This window comes from Stegostoma tigrinum, chromosome 25 (assembly GCF_030684315.1).
Source record: "Stegostoma tigrinum isolate sSteTig4 chromosome 25, sSteTig4.hap1, whole genome shotgun sequence".
Classification (NCBI taxonomy): domain Eukaryota; kingdom Metazoa; phylum Chordata; class Chondrichthyes; order Orectolobiformes; family Stegostomatidae; genus Stegostoma; species Stegostoma tigrinum.
The window spans coordinates 50,225,320-50,245,947 of record NC_081378.1 but is presented as its reverse complement, the minus strand read 5'-3'; the positions used below and the strand labels follow the sequence as shown (position 1 = coordinate 50,245,947).

At 40.5% G+C, this 20,628-nt stretch overlaps 1 protein-coding gene across 16 annotated transcripts in view; it reads left to right on the top strand.

Annotated features, from left to right (window-relative positions):
• Nucleotides 1-20,628, top strand: part of nr2c1 (nuclear receptor subfamily 2, group C, member 1) — a 103,152-nt gene that overhangs the window by 50,671 nt on the left and 31,853 nt on the right. For 10 of the 16 annotated variants that reach the window (XM_059654717.1, XM_059654727.1, XM_059654724.1 and 7 more), the window contains one exon: nt 19,291-19,393. The exons of the other annotated variants lie outside the window; for them this stretch is intronic. The gene's annotated coding sequence lies outside the window, so the exon portion shown is untranslated. The remainder of the gene's footprint in view (nt 1-19,290; nt 19,394-20,628) is intronic. 16 annotated transcript variants of the gene reach the window in all.

Genomic DNA, 20,628 nt, shown 5'->3' with positions numbered 1-20,628 from the left:
ATATACATTTGCGTTAGTTCAAGAGTAACTTGGGTTTGCTTTACTCAAGTCCCAGGCAGGGAAATAGGCAGCAGAAACATAAGAAATAGGAGCAGGAGTAGGCCTGCCAGCCATCAAGCCTGCTCCATCATTCTATATGATCATGTCTGATATGCCCCAGATCTCAACTCCTCTTTCCTGCCAGCTCCTTGTAGCCCTCAATTCCATCTCAACAACTCTCGCAGATGGAAATCTCCAGACATTTATTATTGCCTGAGAAAAAATTCTTTTGGATCTGTTTTAAATGAGTGTCATCTCATTCTGTAATGAAGGCTCCTAGTTTGAGTTGGCCCCACTACTGGAAACATCATCTCAGCATCTACTCTTTCAAGCCCCCTCAGAATCTTGTATGTTTTAATAAGATCATTCCTCATTCTTCTAAGTTTTAATGAATAATGGCTGGACTTGTTGAGCCATTCGAGATAAGTCTCAATCCCTTCATCACAGCAATCAGCCTAGTGAATCTCTTTTTGAACTGCCTCCAATGCCCTTATCTTCTTTCTTAAATATGGGGACCAAAACTGTATGCGATATTCCAGGTGTGGCCCCACCAACACCCTGTACAATTATAACTATTGTTCCTGCTAATTTTCCTCTGTGTGGACCTCTTGATTTCTGTGTACGACTTCTGGAAATAGAAGTTAATGCAGCGAACAGCATTCACACACTTGAGCAATTACACGCATGCACAACTTAAATCATTGGTCATAACAAGATTTGAATATTTTTAAGCTCCAGTCTCCCAGCAATTACTTGTTGCATCTGCATTTTTTTTTGTTTTATACACAAGGACACTGATCTATTTTTGAGCCTCCCTCCATTTAAATAATCAGCTCTTTTATTCTTTCTACCGAAGTAGATTATTCCTATTGTTAAATTCCATCTGCCAAGTTTTTGCCTACTCTCTCAGCCAATCTATATCCCCTTGCAGATTGCTTATGCCCTCCTCATAATAAGTCCTCCCACTTAGTTTTGTATCCTCAGCAAATTTGGATATATTGCATTCACCCCCTCCTGCAAGTCATTAATATAGTTAATAAATAATTGAAGCCGTAGGAATGATGTTTATGATACCCGAAAGTTATGTTCTTTCCAACCTGAAAAAGATTCATTAATCCCAACTGTGTCTTGTGTGTTAACTGATCCTCAATCCATACAAATATCTTACTCCCAATACGGTGAGCTCCTATTTTGTGCAATAACCTTTTATTTGACACCTTACTGAATACATTCTAGAAATCCAAGGACTCTACATTTATTAGTTCCCTTTTATCCCTTTCCCCTTTGCTATATCTTCAAACAACTCTAACAAGCTGGCCAAGCATGATATCCCTTTCACAAAACCATGTTGATCCTGTTATGCTTTTCTAAAAGTTCTGCTGTTTCTTGCTTAATGATGGATTCTAGCATTTTCTCAACAGCTGACTTTAGGATAACTAGCTTATATCTTCTTTTTCTGTTTCCCTCTCCTCTTGAATGATGTACCATGTTCGTGGCATTCCAATTCACTGGAACCTTTTTGGAATCCAGAGAGTTCTAGAATAGTTTGACCAATGCCTTCACTATCTCTGCAGCCCCTTCCTTTAAAATGTTGGATTCTGGCCATCAGGTTCTGGTGATTTGTCTGCCTTCTGTCTCATTAGAACATAGAACGTTACAACGCAGTACAGGCCCTTCGGCCTTCAATGTTGTGCCGAACTGTGAAACCGATCTGAAGCCCCTCTAACCTACACTATTCCATTATCATCCATATGTTTATCCAGTGACCATTTAAATGCCCTTAAAGTCGGTGAGTCTACTACTGTTGCAGATAGGGTATTCCACGCCCTTACTACTTTGAGTAAAGCACCTACCTCTGACATCTGTCCTGTGTCTATCACCCCTCAGTTTAAAACTACGTCCCCTCGTGCTAGCCATCACCATCCGAGGAAAAAGGCTCTGACTGTCCACCCTATCTAATCCTCTGATCATCTTTATATGTCTCTATTAAGTCACCTCTTAACCTCCTTCTCTCTAACGAAAAGAGCCTCAAGTCCCTCAGTCTTTCCTCATAAGACATTCCCTCCATACCCGGCAACATCCTGGTAAATCTCCTCTGCGCCCTTTCCAATGCTTCCACGTCCTTCCTATAATGCGGCGACCAGAACTGTATGCAATACTGCAAGTGCGGCGGCACCAGAGTTTTGTACAGCTGCAACATGACTTCATGGCTCCAAAACTCAATCCCTCTACCAATAAAACCTAACACAATGTGCGCCTTCTTAACAACCCTGTCAACCTGGGTGACAACTTTCAGGGATCTATGCACAAGGGCACCGAGATCTCTTAACTCGTCCACACTACCAAGTATCTTAGCATTAGCCCAGTACTCTCTCTTCCTGTTACTCGTTCCCAAGTGAATCACCTCACACTTTTACACCTCAGCCCAGCTTTGCAGCTTACCTATGTCCCCCTGTACCCTGCAACATCCTTCTGCACTATCCACAACTCCACTGACTTTAGTGTCATCCGCAAATTTACTAACCCATCCTTCTACGCCCTCATTGTCCCTCGTGATCGAGCCTCTTACAAGACCATTTCCCCATTAGCACTAAATTTATCTGTTACCTTTGGATTTTTATAGTGTTCTTGACCATGCAAGTCAATGCAAAATATTGGTTTCAAGTCTCTGCCAGTTCCTTGTTACAAACTCCCCAGTTCCATCTTCCAAGTGGCACACACTCTCTCCAGCTACTGTTCCTTTTTATATACCTATAGAAACTCTTGCAGTTTGTTTTTTTGTTTTTTGCCGATTTATTTTCATAAACTGATTTTCTCTTTTACTCGCTTTTCAAACATTCACTGCTGGTTCCTGAAACAAATGCAATTCTCTAACCTATCATTACTTTTCACTTCTTTTTGTATGCCTTTGGTTTTGATTGGATACTCTCTGTGACCACCTTTGTTAGCCTTTGCTGTTTGTTATGATATATTTACTTAAGTGTTTGACCCTGTTTGTGCAGTGACCTTCTCCTTAGCCTATTTTCTCAGCCTTCCTTTGACCATGCTTTCTTCATACTTCTGTAATTGGCCTTTTTTAAGTTGAGGATGTTGGCTTGGAATCTTTGTACCTCTGCCTCACTAAATTTTCAACTCTACCCCGTTGAAATTGCTACCTGATGTGAATCCTTAACTATGAGATCTCCATTAATTCTAGATCCAAAATAGCCTATTCCTGGATAGGTTGTGCATTGTATTACTGTAAGGTATAATCCATTATGCAGTCTGCAGATTCATCTTCCATGTTGCCCTTGCCCATTTTATTTGCCCAGTCAATATTTAAATTAAATGACAATTGTAATGCCCTTATTATTCGTCTCTATTATTTCCTGATTTATATTATATCCTACAGAGAGGCAACTCTTCAGAGGCTTATAGTTGTCTTCCACCCATAATTTTTTCTCTTGCCATGCATCATTGAATTTGAAGCTGATTCCATTTATCAGTCAATTGCATCTCTATTACTATTCACCACTGCACTGATACCTTCCATTATTAACAACACTATCCCACCTCCTTTTCATTTTTGCCAATTTTTTTCAAAACATTGAATATCCTTAAATATTAAGCTGTCAGTCCTGGTGATTCTGCAACCGCACCTCTAGTAGCTATCAAGTCGTATTCGTTTATATCTAGTTGTGCCATCAACTCCTCTATCTTGTTCCAACTGCATTTAGATAAAGAGCCTAAGCTTTGACTTTTTACCATTGTTATTAATGGTTCAAATTTCCTGCCCATTCCTGTCATTCTTGATTATCCGTTGCCTCGTCACTACTCTGTTTCTTCAATTTTTAAGCCTCTAGTCTGTTAACCTGCCCCCACCCCTCACTCATTAGTTTACAGGACTATCTACAACCCTAAGGAGATCAGGGAGCTAAATATCCAAAGATGCATGTCCTATCAAAAGGATAGGCAAATGAGCAGAGGGGTTGGGATTGTCTTGTTAGTGAGGAATCAGCTTGAATTGATCAGAGTTAGTAGGTGGAGTTGAGGAACAGCAAAGGAAAAAAGACTCTGTTGAGAGTTACCTACAGTCTTTGTAACAGTAGTCAGAAGAAAATAAATCAGGAGTTGGAAAAGGCATATAAGAAAGGCACTATTACTATAATCATGGGGGATTTCAGTATGCAGATGGACTGGGAAAATTGAGTTGGTAGCAGATCCTAAGAAAAGGAATTTGTGGATTGTCTAAGAAGTGTTTTTCTTTTGAACAACTTCTGTTCCCACGAGGGAACAGGCAATTCTGGATTTGGTGATGTGTAATGAGGCAGATTTGATAAGGGAACTTAATGTGAAGGAATTGCTAGGGTGCAGCCACTACAACATGTCAGAATTCACCCTGCTGTTTGAGGGGGAGAGGCTGGAATCAGATGTGACAGTATTACAGTTGAGTAAAGATAACCCCAAAGACATGAGGGGGAGCTGGCCAGTGTTGATTTGGAAGGGGAGCCGAACGGAGAAGCAGTGGAGCAGCAATGACTGGCATTTCTGGGGGTAATTCAGGAAACCTAGCACAAGTTCAGAAGAAACATACCAAGGGGAGGACAAGGCAACCATGGCTGTTGAGGGAAGCCGGAGACAGCAGAAGAGTTTAGTGGGAAGCTATAGAATTGGGAAGCCTTTTAAAAACCAGCAGAGGATAACTTTAAGAAAAAAATTAAGGTCCGAGAAGATGAAATGTGAGGGTAGACTAGTTAGTAATAGAAGAGAAGATTGCAAGAGTTTGTTTAGATACATAAAAAATAAGAGAGCAGAAGTGGATGTTAGACCATTGGAAAAGGGTGTTACAGGATTTTGACCCAACAATACTGAAGGAGCACCGATGTATCTCTAAGTTATGGTAGTCCATGGCTTGGAGGGGAACTTGCAGGTGGTACTGTTCCCATTGTATTCTCAGAAATTGTCCTTCTCAATGATGGTGGTTGTGGGTTTAGAAGTGCTGTCTAAGGAGCCTTTGAGTTGCTGCACTGCTTGTGGATGATGCACAGCGCTACTACTGAGCGTTAGTGATAGAACGAATAAACATTTATGGTGGTTGATAACGTGCTAACCAAGTGGGCTGCTTTGCTCTGGATACCATCAAGCTTCTTGAGTGTTGGTGGAGCTGTAACTCATGCAGACTCCTGATTACTGTGCCTTTGAGAGATTTTGTTTTGTGCTGTTTCTCTTGCAGAGATGTGTTGCTGTCGTGGTGCTGGAATATCTGCTTCAGAAGCAGTAGGTAGAAAGCTTTGTCTAATTTAGAAAAAAAAAACTAAGGAAGCATGATTAGGTGGAGTCAGGCTCACACAGACTCAGAGTTTCAACTGTGCTTTCAGTTGGGGTTTGGATTTGGTTGTTGAAGCTTTCTTGGTGTTGCAGCAAAATGCTTGAGTTCTGTCTGTGCTGCTAGATTGTTTCTTTTGGTGATCCTTTCACGTGGGCTAGAAGGGAAGATAGCACATGAGGAATATCTGTTTTGCTGAATTTGCCTTTGCCAAGGGCGTTTATGTGGAATGTTGAATCATTGGAACAGTTGATGATTAGTTGTTAAGCGATTATATTATTTTGTCAAGTATTTCAGTAGAGTTAAAGTTATGCCAAGTTTTTTTGTTTGTGTTTTAACTGTGTTGTAAGAATAAAGTGTGTTTTGCTTAAAACCTAGCAATTGAATTTGAATCACATCTGGAGCACAGCATCATATACCTGCCTTTAAGCAAAATAAAACGTTAGGTCCTAGGTTATCTCCTTGATTTATTTTAAGAGGATTTGGCTTATCCATAACAAGTCTCACTGCAGAAGTGCTCTGGAAATCAGGTCCCGCAATTTCCAGACTCATCACAAAAGTTAAAGATTGTAAAAAGTACGCAGAATTCTTCAATTTACCTGACTGTCAGACCCAAGTTGACAAAGTATAGACCATGTTTATGCACTCGAGAATTCTTTTCATTGCAAGTGGATAGACTCCTGCTAACTAAGTATTTATGAACCGGTAGCATGTACCTCTCTCAGTTAAAAATCTAAACCTCTTCGAAACGTCCATATTTATAATATAGTGTGTATATGTGCATGTATAAAAATATATATTCATGTACATATATATGAGATACTACATTATAGAGTCATACAACACAGAAACAGACCCTTCAGCCCAACTTGTCCATGCCAACTAAGTTTCCCAATCAGAACTAGTTCCACTTGCCTACGCTTAGCCCATATCCCTCTTAAACTCTTCCAATTCATGTACCTATACTGAAGCCTTTTAAATGTTATAATTGTACCAGCCTCCACCTCTTCTTCTGGTAGCTCATTCCATATATATATCACGCTCTGTGCGAAAATGTTGCCCCTTAAGTCCACTTTAAATCTTTCCCCTCTCACCTTAAACCTGTGCCCTCTAGTTCTGGACCCCACAACCTGGGGAAAAGACAGTGGTTATTCACCCTATCCATGTACCTTATTATTTTATAAACCTCTATAAGGTCACCCCCTTGCCTTTGACACTCCAGGGAAAATAGCCCCAGCCTATTCAGCCTCTCCCTATAGCTTAATCCCTCCAATCCCAGCAACACCCTTGTCAATATTTTCTGAACCCTTTCTAATTTCGCTTCATCCTTCCTGTAGAACGGAGACTGGAAATTAATGCAGTATTCAAAAAGTGTGGTAAAATGAGATGAGAAAAGACAGGAGGGTTGCATATGGAGGTTAAACACCAGCATGGATAAGTTGGGCTGAGTGGCCTATTCTCGTGTGGCACATTCTAGGTATATCTCAGGACTTCATGAGATGGTTTGCTGAATGCAACAGTTTTTTCCCCCTCTCTTGGCATCATAGAGGAGTGCTGTCCCTTTACATTCATTGCCTCAAACTTGAAATCTCCTGTCTCGATTTGGGATAACAGTGAACAAATCAACACTATTTGCATGAGCACCTTAATTGTGAATATGGGAACCAAAATGTCTCATGAAGGGTCTAGGCCCGAAACGTCAGCTTTTGTGCTCCTGAGATGCTGCTTGGCCTGCTGTGTTCATCCAGCCTCACATTTTATTATCTTGCAAATGTAGGTCAGCTGTGTCAGTCTTCTGAGCTGAACCAACTCCACTAAAGATTGCTCCTATCTTTGCGATGAGGTTGCCAAACTCTCCCGGGTTGTCCTCAAGTCCCCAGGAGTTAAAGATTTATTTCCTGAATACCACTGCAAGCAACTGGGGCAGAAAAGTCACATATTACATAGGATGCAATTTTGTGGCCACTTTCATAGCGTGTTTGCCCACTAACACCCTTAAGTATGCAATTCATGACCACATAAGGGCCAGATACAGTGGAAACAGTTACCCTTTAATTTATTCTGCCCAAACCCTTCACAACATTGTAATTATGACTGCTTCAGAGTGGTAATCTGTCTGGTCAATGGCTCAAGGTTTCTGCTGTCGAAGAGGTGCTAGATGAGGCTAGAAACTGAAGCTTCAGACTTAGATAGAACAGATTTCCCATGCTGCTGCCTCAAAATGCAGCAGGGGAGCTCCCCACGTAGTCCTGGCTTACATCCATCCCTCAGCTAGCAGCAACGATAAACAGATTACACAGTCAATACCACATTGTTGCTCACTCCCAGTTGAATATAATTGTTCAAACTTCCTTTCTCAACATTCCCCCCAAATCTCACCACCTACCCCTTAGTGCGGCTTGGTTCCTCTGTAATCCCCTCCCCCTCCGCAACCCGTCAGCTATATTTGCACTCAGTTAACTCTGGTCTCTTGAATATCTCTGATTTGTTTCATTCGCTCCACTGTAAAGTTGGTTTAGGGTGAGAGGGCAAAGATTTAAAAGAAGCTTAAGGAGCAGTGGTTTCATGCAGAGGGTGGTGCTTATGTGGAACGTACTACCACCTTGAATATCTAGAATTTGCTCCATGAGCCTCTCCATCTCTCATCCTTTTAGGCACTCCTTAAAACCACCCTCTGGTCACATGGCTGAGTGCCAGATGCTGTCTTCTAACGCTCCTGCAAAGTACCTTGGTACATTTTATTCTATTGAAGGTGCTAGAAATTTGCTGTTTGAGCGAGTTTTGTTTTGTGCGGATTGTCTGCTGTGTTTCTTATGCTAATACTCTGTACAGTATTGTTACATTGGCTGCCAAGCATCATGAGACATCATGAGGGTTGTGAACAGCTCTTTACAAATGCAAGTCTCACTGTCTTTTGAGAGTCGATGATCATCACAGTGCTTATGGCACTCTTCAGTATTAACCCTTTCAGGTTCATATACAGCAAAGAAAGAGCTAATTAAAACAAACATCATGGAAAAGTGACTGGGAAACTATTTTTCCTGAAGGCTCTAAGACCAAACAGCCTGAATCCTAGGGTAGGTGCTGTTATTGCTAGAATATTAATCCAGAGACCCAGGTAACGTTCAACAGACTCATTCCATGTACACCCTAAATCTCACCTTAATGTGGCCTGGTTCCTCTGTAGTCCTCTCCTGTTTCTCAACCCTCTGTAATATCTGCCATGGTAGATGGTGTCAATCAAAATTTGTAATTAAGAGCCTAATGGTGACTGCTAAGTAGTTCCTCTTTGCTGAGGATAAGTTCCCCTCCAAGCCACTCACCATCCTGACTTGGAAATATAATGCCATTCCTTCAGTTTTGCTGGGTCAAAATCCTAAAATTCCCTCCCTAATGGCATTGTGGGACAACCTACAGCACATGGCATGCAGTGCTTCAAGAAGGCTGTTCACCACAGCCTTCCCAAGGGGCATCTAGTGATGGGCAACAAATCCTGGCACAGCCAATCATAGAATCCCTACAGTGTGGCATCGGGCCATCCAACCCATCAAGGCAACACCTGTCCAAACAGCATTCTACCCAGTCCCATCCCACTATTCTATCCCTGCAACTCTCTTTCCCATGGGTGACTCACTTAATCTGCACATACCTGAACACGATGGGCACTCCACATGGCCAATGCACTCTAACCTGGACTGTTGGAGGAAACCCACCAGACATGGGGAGAATCTGCAAACTCCACACAGACAGTCGCCCGAGGCTGGAATTGAACCCGAGTCCCTGGCGCTGTGAGGCAGCAGCGCCAACCATGGAGCCATCATGAAGTCCTCAAGTCCCACAAGTAATTAAAAAAAATAAAATCCTTGGATTCTGGAAGGGTCCCAATGGATTGGAAAATAACCAGTCTTTCACCTTTATAAAATAAACTTAGCCAGACAACTGTCATAGGGAAACAGTTAGAATCCATTAATAAGGAAGCGATAGCAAGGTATTTAGAAAATTATAATGGGGTCAGGCAGAGGCAGCACAGTTTTGTCTGTTTGACTGATTTATTAGAATTATGTAAGGATGTAACAGACAAGGTAGATAAAGGAGAACCTGTAGATATGCCTTGTCTGGATTTCTAAATGGCATATCCAAGGTTCCTACATAAAATAGGAACTTATGGCATAGAAGTACCTTAGTAGCATGGATAAAAGATTGGTTAGCAAACAGAAAGCAGGAGGTAAAAATAAATCCGTCTCATTTAGGTTAGAAAGTTGTAACTACTGCTGCACGGATCAATGTTGGGGTCTCAATTACTTAGAATGTAAATAAATGATTTGGGTGAAGGGACTAAATGTATGGTGGCTAAATTTGCACCAGGATAGATAGAACAGTAGTCTCTGAAGAGGAGGTATTTCACCTGGAAAGGCATATAGGGAGGTTAGGTGAGTGGGAATAAATTTGGCAGATGGCAGTGGGGCAATATGAACTTTGTCCACAGTTGTACAATCATTGGTAAGGCCACATTTGGAGTACTGTGTACAATTCTGGTCACCCTGCTATAGGAAGGATGTTATTTAACTGGAAAGGGTGCAAAAAAGGTTGACAAGGATGGTATCAAGACTGGAGGATTTGAATTGTAAGGAGAGGCTGGATACGACTGGGACTTTTTTCCCCTGGAGTGTAAGAAGCTAAGACCTTATAGAGGTTTATAAAATCATGAAGGGCATGGATAAAGTGATTAGCCAAGGTCTTTTTTCCCCCAGGGTAGGAGAGTCCAAAACTAGAGGACATAGGCTTAAGGTGTAAGAGAGGAATGATTTATAAAGGACCTGAGGGACAACTTTCTCACACAGAGGGTGGGGCATATATGGAATGAACTACCAGAGGAAGTGGTAGACGCGGGTAGGTTACAAGGCAGAGATAGAGAGATATTTGATCAAAATTGGGTCGAGTCATGGGCGACACAAAGGAAAGTGAAGCTGAGACCACAACTTGACCAGCCATGATTTTATTGAATGGTGGAGCAGGCTTGAAGGGCTGAATGGCCTACTTCTGTCCCTAAGTTCTTCATGATCCTGCATGTGTACTTAAAAGGAATCTTTCTTGCACAGATAAATTCATGGATGATACCTGTCAACAATTTTGGGCCTTCCTGCCTTGCTCATGGTTAAAAAGCTCCTGATGTAAACAACCTTTCTCTGTGAGAAAAGACATCATTAACTCATAATTATAATTCAATAATTGATTCAACTCATACTAAACCTATTCATTTTATTGCATTATTATCAGAAACAAAAGTTATCCCAACTCAAATCTTTGAAAATGAGCCATGTGATGAACTACATAAATGCAGTGTTCACAGTAGAAGCGTGGAGAGAGATTACTGAATGTTGTATTAAATATGACAGACTTCAGTCAGCGATGGAAGAGGTGAATGTCGAAGATGGTGAATGTGGTGCCAATCAACCAGACTGCTTTGTCCTGGATGATGTTAGCTTCTTAGGTATTGTTGGAGCTGCACCCATCCAGGCTCCCAAGTAGGGGTATAACACTTGAAAAAACATAGGTATTATGGGCAGAGGGAAACAGTTCAGTGGTCCCAATTTGCAGAATCTGCTGGGGTGATTATTATGCCAGTCAGAACACTGCTTCTCACTCTTCATTCTCCAGGCTGTTCCACAGGTTTGCAAGGGCCACGGTGGATGGGTCATATTTATTAAATATCTCAGATTTACTAATTATAAGTCACAGCTTAGAGAAATTGTTGAAGAAGAAATGAGCCAGTTTTCTTTAGGTTTTCAGGGGAATTTATTGTAGAGAACAGAGAGCCACTGGCCTTGTAGAGATCAGTTGTTTCTCTGTCTTATTTGCAGCCCCATGCGTTTAAGCTATTTCAGAACCAGTCACATAGTTGTTAGCAGTCAGAAGGCCTTCGTCATTGACATGTGGATTTGTGATCAGTTATCAATCAGTTACTTGCCAGTCAAATCTCCATTTGTACACACTGTTTTCTCCAGCTCATCATCATCTTTTGCTATTAATGTTATTACCCTTTGAGTCTACTCCACCCTTGAAAATGATCGCGGCTGATCTCCTACTTCAGTGCCATATTCCTGTTTTCTGTCCATATCACTTGATACCTTTAAAACCTGAAACAATATCTGGCTCTTTTGAATATATTCAGTAATTTGTCCTCTGAAACCTTCTGTGTGGTTGAGGATGCTACTTCAACTGAATAAATTGTTTTCCACCCCAGTCGTAAATGCTCTACCACATAATCCTGAGATGGTGCCCCATGAATGTGCAGTCCCAGAGCAGCGAACAAAGTCCTCCCTGCGTTTAATCTGTCCAAGCCTGTTAAAATTTTGTGTATTTCAATCAGATCCCCTCACATCCTTCCAAACTCAGGTTCGACTGGGCCTGTTTTCACTAATCAGTCCACATGGGACAGTACTGCTATCCATGGTATTAACTTAGTGAACCTCCAGGGCACAGTCTCTCTATGGCAAGTAAATCCTTTCTCAGATGGGAAAACGAAAACTGCATTCAGGACTGCAGGGATAATGGGAACTGGAGATGCTGGAGAATCCAAGATAATAAAATGTGAGGCTGGATAAACACAGCAGGCCCAGCAGCATCTCAGGAGCACAAAAGCTAGGGTCTAGGCCCGAAACGTCAGCTTTTGTGCTCCTGAGATGCTACTGGGCCTGCTGTGTTCATCCAGCCTCACATTTTATTACCTATTATTCAGGACTGCAGGTATGGTCTCACCAAGTCTGTATAACTGCAGGAAGATATCCCTACTTCTGAGCTCTTCTAATGAATGACAGCTTGCTATTTGCCTTTCTAATTGCTTTCTGCATCTGGCTATTTTCATTGACTGATGTGCAAGGACACCAGATTGCTTTGCATGTCCATACTTCCCAATATATCACCCACAAGTAATGCTGTTCCTTTCTGTTTTTCACACCAAAGTGTATAACCGTACATTTAGCCATATTGTGCTGCGTCTGCCATGTGTTTGTCCAAACAACTTGTCTAAATCACCTTGAAGTTTATTTCCATCCTCCTCAACTCTCAGTTCCACCCAGTTTTGTGTGGTGAGCCAGCAGCTGTGTAAACAGTACCTATAATGAGGTTCGGAATACTTGGTTTTAAAACATGCAGTCAGCGTTTAAAACCCTTGGCTATAAAGCAGTTATTTTCTTATTTCAGTCCATAATTATTTTGGAGAAAAATAAAAAGACATTGTCCTTACACTTGTGGCTTGTAGGTTGTGGGCAGGCACGAGGGAGGCAGGAGGTAAGTTGCTCACCACAGAAATTTTTTTTTGCTCATGGATGTGGGCATCACTAGCCAGGTCAGCCTTTATTGCCCATGCCTATTTGCTCAGGGGACAGTTTGGAGATAGCCACATTGCTGTGGGTCTGGAATCACGTAAGCCAGATCAAATGAGGACGGCAGAAGAGTGACATCATTGAAGCAGATTGTCATAAAAGCCTATCATTGATGTTTGTATGGTCACCATTTCAACATCTGCCATGATGGGATTCAAACCCATGTCTTCAGAGTATAGGGAATGGTTCTGTATTAATAGTCCAGTGATATTATCACAACACCACTAGCACTTCTCTACATTCCAAGCCTCTGACCTGCTCTGATAGCCACAATATTTATGTGACTAGTCTAGTTCAATTTCTGCTCAAAGGTAAAGGATTTTGATAATGAGGCATTCATTGATGATGTCATTGACTATCAATGAGAGATTGCTGCACAAATGCCAGGCATGAATGTTTCTTGCCTGGATGTTGTCTCCTGGTCCACCAGTGCTTTGATTTTAAATACCCTGGTCCCTATTTTCAAATTCCTCAATGGACACATCCTTGGCTATCTCCATGCCACCACCATGTAGAGTTAGCTGTATAGCCTGGACTGGATTAAAATCATGAATTCCCCATCCAGCAATAAGGAGCAGTGGTAAATGCAGCCTGAAAACCAGACTATGAAGCATGCCAACTTCAGTGTTTTGAGGAACATCTTGCATCCATGCACAATTTTTTTTTAATGACGCTGTCAGAATCCCAAGTGCCTTTTTAATGTGCATGATTACCTTTCCTTCAGATTATGGACCTACCATGTTGTATCCTAAATATGTCATCTTCCAAATTATGTAGTATTCCTGTATCATTTTGGTGCATGTGATTTATTCCAATTGTTGTCTTTGCTGACTGAAATTATTGTCACTTACCTGATTGAAATGCTTAGAAGCAAAGCACGTAGTGAGGAGTGAGTTCAAGTATTAGCTTGCTTCAATTTAGTTTTGGATCCTATCCTTTAGCATTAGATTCTCTGAAAGGAAAATGAACCACGCAACCCGTTTACTTCAGGGAGGTGGAAATTAATGTGATCTGGTTTCCGAATATTACACCACACTAGGGCATGAGTACAAATTATTTTGTCATTAGAAAATACTTTTTGAAAAACATAAATCTTTTTGTTGAGTCTGTGAGATAGTACATTTGCAGTTTATGACTTTTTTTTACATTTGGGTGTTTGTTAAAATTCATTTGTGGGATATGAAAATTACTGGCTGGCCAGCATTTAATATTTTACATTATTTTTTAACATCATTTTGTAACAGTATTATACAATCTTGGGTGCCTTCATAGAAATTCAAATTTTCTACTTGGGTAGAGTATTTGTGGACTGGATTTAAGGACGTTAGAATTTGTTTGTAAAATGATAAGGGGAAGAGTGCATGGGCCCTTTAACATTTTTTATAGGAAAAAATAGTCTACAGCAGCAGCAGATATACAGACAGTTCTTGAAATTAGAGCATTGTATTAAAAGGCTAGACTGTTAGCAGGCAAAGTAGCATTTTTACCAAGACAATAGGTTTGTGAATTTAGCCAATTAATTTAAACCAGGCCCTAGATACCAATTAAATTTAGATCTGATAGCTTTGACTAACTAGGACCAATCTTATTGTAAGAAAAGAATAGGCCATCGAGGTATAAAAGAAGAGGGCGTTTAAAAATCGGTGTGAGAGCCAACTGACTTCTGCCAAGAGAACAGCTCTCAGCTATAAAAGAATGAATCACTGGCTTGCTCAGAAATCTCTAAGCTACCAGAGTAAGCACCATTTAAATAGAGGTACTGCACCACTCCTGGCTAATATTCCTGACACAAGAATTCAATGGAGAAAGGCGTTCTTGACTGGAGGACAAAGGAAAAGGTGAAGAACATTCCAGAAGACTTACCCTGACTGTAATTTCAAGAGATTGTTTTAATTGTTTTATTATTTAATTTACATAAGTGGTACTTGTATCAATTGGAACATCATTCTGTTTGAATTTTGCTTTATTCAGGAATAATTAGTAGTTAAGGAGGAATTGTTTGATTTTGTTAACTGTTAGATAAATAAATTGTTACTTGTTGATTGTAGCGTGACTGTCCGGAGTTCATTTTATTTCACCTCTCCGTTATAAAAGACTGGGAGGTGAGAGGTTATACCACTTTTCACATTTCCTTTAACAGAAAGCAAGGTGAGGGTAACTTTTCTGGAGGTTTTGGCTTTAATTATTAGAGGGTTGTCAACCTCTCCTCTGTAACACTAGACAATTTTACATTAATTTTTACATAATTTTTAACAATTTTGTAACACTATTATGCACTCTAATTTGTCAATTTTTGTTCCCATATATTATGATTAATAGTCACTGTACATCTTGATAGCATGATGCCTAAGGAGGGTGGAAGTGGCTGCAGGGCTGAAGTAACTTGGCAGCGGTTTGGGGGGCTAATTGAGGACGTTTTTAATTTTAATTTTGAGGCTTCATCATGGTTTGGATGGTGGACAGGAGGTGAAATGTAGGAGATCTTATTGCATTTTCTTGGCTAGCAGGTGCATTGACATTGCTAAGGAAGCAGTGTGCACTGATTGAGTATCCAAGGATGGGCTGCAAAATAGCCAGATATTTCCATTCTAAGCAGAAACAAAACAGGAACATTTCCTATTAACAAGTGCTCAATATTGCATCTCAAAGAAAATGTTGACCCACTGAGGTTTTAAAAAAAAAAGCTTGGAATCTGATTAGAAATTCTTTGAGTTGAATGTGACTACAAGCGGCGACTGATTACGCTGGACATGGGGACATTTCTGATCTTTATACAATTTGAAACTTTTCCAAAGCCAACAGTAAATTGTTGTTTGAAGTGGAGAGCTTCTCATTACATGAGCAATTACGTTGGGGAATGTCTGCAGCTGATGTGAGGTCTTTTGGCACAGTAGTAGAGCCCCTACCTCTGAACCAGGAGGCCCAGATTCATGTCTCATTCGCCCCAGAATTGTGTGATAGCATCAAGTTAGGGCTGAAGCTTAGCTTCCAGCTTACCTATGACTGCATAATCAAGATGATGTGCTGTTGCTTGAGTTCTTAATGGTAAGAACCACATTTTTATTAAGTACATATTTCCATTGTTTAACTGTGGTGATGCTGTTAATGATTTGCCTTGAATGAGAGAACTTTCAGCACTGTTAATACTGCTTAAAAATTGCACCAAGGCTAACCTTGTTTCCAATATGACTGTGCCACTCCTTAAACTTCTGAATTCAATTGGCTGGGCAAAGGAAGGCCAGTTGGGAGCCACCTTTTATGTTGGGGTGCTACCTCTCTGCACCCTAGCAATAGGTGGTTAAAACACTTGCATCGTTGTAAGAATTGGCTTTTATTTTTGTTTTAAAAAAAAAATTGACTATTACACGGATAAAGAAGATTGCATTTATAAAGAGCTTAAGTCACGTCTTTTGAATCACTTCAAATGTGCTTCATATCCATAAATTACTTCAGTGTTGCCAATATGCTACAACTTCCTATGGGAACTCAATAAATGCTTGAGAAATTTGCAGTGTTGTGGAAAAACAGCGGAGAATTAATTGGATAACTTCTTAAAAAGCCAGTATAAACATAGAGGGCTGCAGGGATCTATGAGCTCATTGCTTATTATAATTGGTGCTATGGGAAACCTCCTAAACTGGGCAGACTGGGCCTTGGATTCAGCTTATCTGGATGAAGGTTATGAGAAGATGTGTCAAGTGTTTGACCTAAAAATCTTTGAACCCCTGGATCTGCAGACAGTCTGATAATTAATGCTATTTTGGCAGCAATTCTACATTTATTGCATTATATCTGCCAAAAGTTGAATTAGTCACGTCCAAGGCGCTATTAGAATAGTCTTTAAACTGAGTACTTTTATTTGGTAGTGCACCATCAGCAATTAATAAGCTAGTCAAGTAAGAATAGTGGAAGGAGTCAATTCTAGATGCACCAGAAGTTGTGAACTTTGACTTTCACTGTATTATGTGAGAGCATGGACATGGGTATAATGTTTGATCTGCTTTGTTGGAAGGGGTTTTGTGAGAGCTAATCATTCAACATATGTTTACTTTCATGGCTAGTTATTGAGGAAGAAAATCATTCAACGTTTAAGGCTGTGCTGGTTAGATGAATAAAAGGTAAGCGATGTGGTAACAAGTTATAAAAGTATAATTATGGTTATTTGCTGAAGTGGAGGATAAACACCAAAAATGACATGTTACAACATTGTGACTTCTATTTTTGCGCTCATCTGTGTCAGTGAGTGACATCAAGCTATTTAGCAGAGAGGTGTCTATAACCAAACCTGATGTCCTTGCTGCAAAATACAATGCATGCTCTTTTTCACCAATCCATTGCTAGGTCTTTAGCTGATTGTTGTACCACGCCAGAACTGAATTTACTGCTCTGTGTCCACTGAATACATCATTAAGTAATAAAGAAAACGGATGAAAATTAATATCGTTGGATCAATATTAATTCGTGTGCGGGAACTGAAAGCTTCTTGTAGACAGTATAATTGCTCGGAGCATGTATCCACTTGTAGAAGTATCTAGAACAAGGGGTTTAAAAATTAAACAAGGGGTCACAGTTTAAAAATAAGAAATCTTTGAGACAAGAAGGAGGAAGAATTTCTTCTTGGGATCATTAGTCTTTGGAATTCTCTACCCCAGAAAGCATGGAGATTGGGTCATTGAATAAATTAAGCGTAGGGTTGAATAGATGTTTGATTCACAAGAATCTGCAGAGTTGAGGATTATGTGAAGGGGACAAAATGGAGCTAAGGCTACAGTTGGATCAGAGATAATCTGTTTGAAAGGTGTACATGGTTTGAGGAGCCAAATGGCTTCATTCTTTTCCGATTTCTTATAATATTGATACATGCTTGAGGCAGTGGGTGTCTCTGGTAACTAGGGTAAGATGAAGGATTCTAAAGTACCAAGAGCATCTTTTGGGTATGATTCTAAACTTTATCATGCCATTAGCTGTGTCTCTGTTGATTTGTCATGAATAGCTGCTTTGTCATGAACAGCTACTTTTGTACAGACTTTGCAAGTCAGCTTTTGGAGCACCTTATTTTGCACCAACTTATCTGTAGATAAATTGGGGAAATCCCTTGGTAATCTTTTATTACAAGGATAGTGAAGAAGAGGAGTATGTGAAGATGCCAGCCACTCGACATTTCAACACAAGATGTCCACCCAGTTTTCAGCAGAGATGAAATTACTGATTGTAGGAATTCTGTGTGAATAGCTTTGGTTCACCTGAACAGCTATAATCTGCCTCTGAGATAATAAAGTGTGAAGCTGGATGAACACAGCAGGCCAAGCAGCATCTCAGGAGCACAAAAGCTGATGTTACGGGCCTAGACCTTTCATCAGAGAGGGGCATGGGGTGAGGGTTCTGGAATAAATAGGGAGAGAGGGGGAGGCGGATCTTCGGTCCGCCTCCTCCTCTCTCCCTATTTATTCCAGAACCCTCACCCCATCCCCCTCTCTGATGAAGGGTCTAGGCCCAAAACGTCAGCTTTTGTGCTCCTGAGATGCTGCTTGGCCTGCTGTGTTCATCCAGCTTCACACTTTATTATCTTGGATTCTCAAGCATCTGTAGTTCCCATTGTCTATAATCTGCCTCTATCCAGTTTGTTATACAAACATGGTAGTCAACACATACTACTATTTTAAAGCAGGGTGTGTGGTTACCTGAAACTCTAAGAAAACTTAACTCTTCTCACGCATACTTTGGATGATAAAAAATTCACTTCGCCAGTTCGAAATCCCGTACTTGTTGCCCTGTGCCCTTGTTTGTTTTGAGATGAGGATAGAAATAATGGAGACAAGACTGTAATACATTGTCTTTTTGAATTGCCCTAAAAGACACAAGAATTCTCCTCCCCTGTCCTATGTGAAGGGCCACGACACATCCATCCAACATTCATAACGTCTGGAGTTATTTATTAATTAACTGTTTTAATCACCATTTTTAAAAAATGGTGGAATAAAATAATTGCCTTTCACAGCTTCCTAATTCATGTTATGTAATTGGACAGGCTGTAATATTACTGCCTTCCCTTTGGTGAACTTATTCATGTACTTGGCATGAAGGACATTGGAAAGGCATGCCATGTTTTTGTTGCATTTGCTTGTCCCAGACACTTCTTTAACAATGTTACACAATTTTGTTACTTATTCTTGCATCAAGTGTAAAGGTATTTGAATGATGAGACCTTGCTTTCTTCCCAAGGCTTGTGTAGTTGTTGTGGCAGTTTGGGATGTTTGATAAGTTAAGATAGAAATTTCTTCTACTCACTGGAATTCTCTGCTGCTTAAGCATGTGAGCTTGATGACGAGCATAGACCTCAACCTATGAGTATGGGAGAAAAATATGTTCTTGTAAAAGCAAAGAATAAAACGGAGGAAGAAAGCATGCTAGTTACTGTACTGCACCAACAAAATAGAACCTGTATAATGATGTAATACTCAAAAGTAATTTAAATTCAATTAAGCATTTTAATTAATTTGTTACTGATGAAATAATATTACCCCTCCCTGTTTTAAAAGTAATTTTTCTTTCACTCTTTAGGCATGCTGAAAAGCAGCAAGTAATTGGGCCATCACTATCGCTTTTGAATACAGTAGTATTTTTTACCTCTAAAAGCTGAGAGCATTGTGAGGACAAATAGAAGGTAAACTTTTCTGTCACTTTGAAAGTGGTATTAGGTCATTTGAGTTTACACTTCTGTACTATACTGATGTGGCTATTATAGCTCCAAATCAGTGTAACGCATGCAGACATGGCAGTCCAAGATAACACGGTATAGAGCTGGATGAACACAGCAGGCCAAGCAGTAGTAGGAGGGGTTTCAGGAAGGGTCTAGGCCCGAAACGTCAGCCTTCCTGCTCCTATGATGCTGCTTGGTCTGCTGTGTTCATCCAGCTCTACACCTTGTTATCTCGGATTCCCCAGCATCTGCAGTTCCTGTTTTCTCAGACATGGCAGTCTGTTGCATTTATATTACAGTCAGACTCCACTGCCAAGTAGGGGCAGCCTTGTTTTATTCTGTAGGCTTTCAGACCAGTAGAGTGGCAAATATTTAATGCTAGCTTTTTCTGCAAACACATGCATTTTTGCTTCTTGTTTCTTCTGCGCAGTCAGAAATCTGCAGTTGCATTGTCTATCTCTGATTTGGTCCTGGATAATATGGGGGCAAAGAGCTGGATTTACTTGAAAGCTTGGACCTGTGTCTTGTACCTGCCAAGGAGGGTTTGAGTCTTTTCATCAGTTTCAGTTCCTCTCTGCAAGAAGTCGTGCCACTTGCTTCTGCCAGTCTGTTTTCGCATTAACAAACTATTCCACAAGAAGTTGTTTATTCTTTTCAGTTTTGGATGTCAGTTGGGAGGTTTCTGAGTAGAAAAGTGTTATTACTGGCTAAACTTTGTATTATTGCGCTCTGTACACATAGAAAGTTGCTTCCAACAAGCTGTTTACTCTCAGCTCAGTGGTTTCAGCTACAGGCTGCTTGACAACTGCTTCACCACCAAATTATGAAAGTTGATGCACTATCCATGCCTTCATTCCACCCCCCAACCCACACACCAATTCCCCTAACTTTTCCACTATAAGCTGATGTGGGTGTACTGATGAAGCAAGTGGTGATGGAACTCAACCATTTGTTTGGGAGTCAGGCCATCTTCTAACAATGCTACTGGACTGCACCAAATTGTTTAGATTTTAACCTTTTTTGATGACTATCCCTAGATCGGGGGAAAATAGCGGGACACAATCTTAAAAGTTAGAACTGAGCTATTCGGGAGATAAATCAAGAAGCACTTTTTCAATGCAAAGCATACTGAAAATCTGGAATTCTCTTGCCCTAAAAAAATGATGCTATGACAATAGACATCTTCATGACTGAAATTT